Raw genomic sequence first — 2,470 nt, forward strand, 5'->3', positions numbered from 1 at the left:
GTTTTGTTTTTTTGTACTGGGGATCAAACTCAGGACCTTGAGCTTGTGAGGCAGGCAGTGGCACCACTGAGCTAAATTCCTGGCCATGAAAGAGACACTCGTGACCACCTGTCCGCTCTGTACCAGCAAAGAACTGAAAACTGAGTGAGTCAGAGAGTGGAGGCAGGAGGATCTTGTCTAGACTAACACCTGAAGAATCAAAGCTGAAGGGTAGTCAAAGTCAGGGATTCACTCTGCCATGAAACCAAACATATCTCTCTCCCCAAACTAGCCCATCCATCTTGCCTTCCTCCTGGGATAAAACCTGCATCTGAAATCCTTGCTGAGAGCACAATTTACTTCTTTTTGTGTTCTCTGGCATAACAGTGAGTGATGTCATAATCAAAGTAGAGGCCAAATTGGGGGGGTATTCTCTGTGCCACCCTTACAATGGACATGCCCTGCAGAAAGCAGATACTATAGCATAAAGAAAGCCAAATTCTGCCCTCCAGGTACCCCCATGCATCTGTCTGATACCCTAGTTGTCATCCCCACTGACCCATGACTCTGCCCTTTCCAGTGCTATGCTCCAGTACAGGTTAGAGGTTGGGGAATTGGGTATAGGGAAGATAAGGAGAAAGCATCCCTGGCTGTTTTATTGTTTTTTAGGCAAGTTCTTACTATATAGTTCTGGCTGATCTTGAACTCATGCCAGTCCTCCTCAGCCTTCCAAGTGATAGGATTATAGGTGTGTGCCACCTCCTCAAGTTTATCCCCTACTTCTTTGGCCTCAGTTTCCTCTGGGAGGAAACAACAGTGGATTTGACACTGGGGAGACAGTCAATATTGGCCTTGCCTTCAAGTTCCCAGAAGCCCCTAGTTATTTTGTAGCTACAAAACCTTTCTACAGGATTCAGGAATCTCTGGCCTAATCTATTTGATGTCACTCTGGGGACTATTGGGGTGAACCCTGATGAAGACTCAGGTCAGACAACTTCCCGCTCTATCAGTCCTTTCATTTCAAAAGGACCTAAAGGAGAATGGTTTGTCTAATGTAAAGAGGGTGGTCTGACCCTCAGTTCAGAGTTCAGAGCTCCACCACCACCATCACCAGTAGGAACTACCTCCTGTCTCTCCACAAACCTGTATACCCTGGGTCTGGATCTCTGAGACATTGCTAGATATAGCTTGGAGCACCTAGTTAGTTCTGGAAGCCAAAGCCATCAAGGAGTATTTCTAGGTGCAGAGGCTGTCCTGGGCTCTTACCATGAGAAAAGCTTTTTCATTCTCTTAGAAATGAGGGTGCCTCCCCATGAAAAGTCACATGATGTTCCTGGGGAAGTCCCCTCTGCCAAGCTCCTGGTACACTAGGTACAGACTTGTCACGAGATGGACTTTTATGAAGTCACAAAGCTGGCTGCCTCCACAAAGGACCCCGGGACCAGGATAATCTGAGGCTAGAGGGTATGACTTGTTGAGTCAGAGAATTTCAGGAGCAGACTTTGGACTCTGGAGGGACTTCCTAGACTAGCCTCAGGTAGTAGTGGGCATAGGTCTCTCTGATATCTGGAGATGGGGACCATTTCTCAGTGTCAGTCATTGTCAAAAGGAGAGAACATGGGCCAGGGATTTAGCTCAATGATGTTGTGCCTGCCTTGCAAATGCAAGGTCCTGAGTTCAATCCCCGGTACAAAAAAAAAACAAAAAAAAAAAAACAAAAAATTGAGAACTGCAGAGGCTTGAAGCTATGGTCCTCAGCTTTGGGCCTGTCCCTTGAGACCCTTGGCAGGGGGAAGGCCTCTTGCCCTTACTAAGAACATATAAGGTTCTAATCACTGATGTTTTTGTTGCTTTTTGGAAAGGGGAAGTTAAGATCCCTGAATGAGAACCAGCTCTTCTCCTCAGTGTGATCCATCTACAATCAATCTTTTAAATATTCTTTCTGCTCCCTGAGTAAGCACGTGCTGCTACATACTGCTACATGGAAAAGTGTACCTGGTGGCCTTAGGGTTTCCCTCCCTGTTGGACTTCACAGAGGAAGAATGCCAGAATAAACAGGAAAGCACAATGTGCCCTCTCTCTGTTTCTCTCTCTCTCTCTCCCTCCAGCAGTGATGGTAGTCCTATGGTACATGTGTTGTTTTTCTTTTAAAACAAAAGATGTTAGTATATGTGTTGTTTTTTCTAAACTAAAACCTCAGTATTCAAATTTAATTGAAGTGTTAGCACTCTGTGATAAATAAGTGGGTTTTGGGTTGTGGCTTGGGCACTGGTCTGAAAGGTTCACCATCACTGCTCTAGAGCATAGAGAGTCCTATATCCCAAGAGACAAACTCGAAGAAAAGAGGATGGAGCACACCCCAACCAGGAAGGGTGGACAGGCTGCCATGGAAGGTGACAATTTGTATGTGGGAATGGGGAGAGCCACTTGATAAACACTTTCTTTAAAAAAAAGAAGAAGAAAGAAGAAGAAGAAGAGGAGGAGGAGGAGA

At 45.7% G+C, this 2,470-nt stretch overlaps 1 protein-coding gene across 1 annotated transcript in view; it reads right to left on the reverse strand.

The window, feature by feature from the left end:
• The window catches only part of Dcaf1 (DDB1 and CUL4 associated factor 1), a 72,199-nt gene extending 70,844 nt beyond the window's left edge, over window positions 1-1,355 (reverse strand). The window contains exon 1 of the mRNA XM_010625369.2: window positions 1,246-1,355. The gene's annotated coding sequence lies outside the window, so the exon portion shown is untranslated. The remainder of the gene's footprint in view (window positions 1-1,245) is intronic.
• Window positions 1,356-2,470: the final 1,115 nt, after the last annotated feature.

The sequence above is a fragment of the Fukomys damarensis genome, unplaced genomic scaffold (genome assembly GCF_012274545.1).
Source record: "Fukomys damarensis isolate Sample0158 unplaced genomic scaffold, DMR_v1.0_HiC HiC_scaffold_37, whole genome shotgun sequence".
NCBI classification, from domain to species: Eukaryota; Metazoa; Chordata; class Mammalia; order Rodentia; family Bathyergidae; genus Fukomys; species Fukomys damarensis.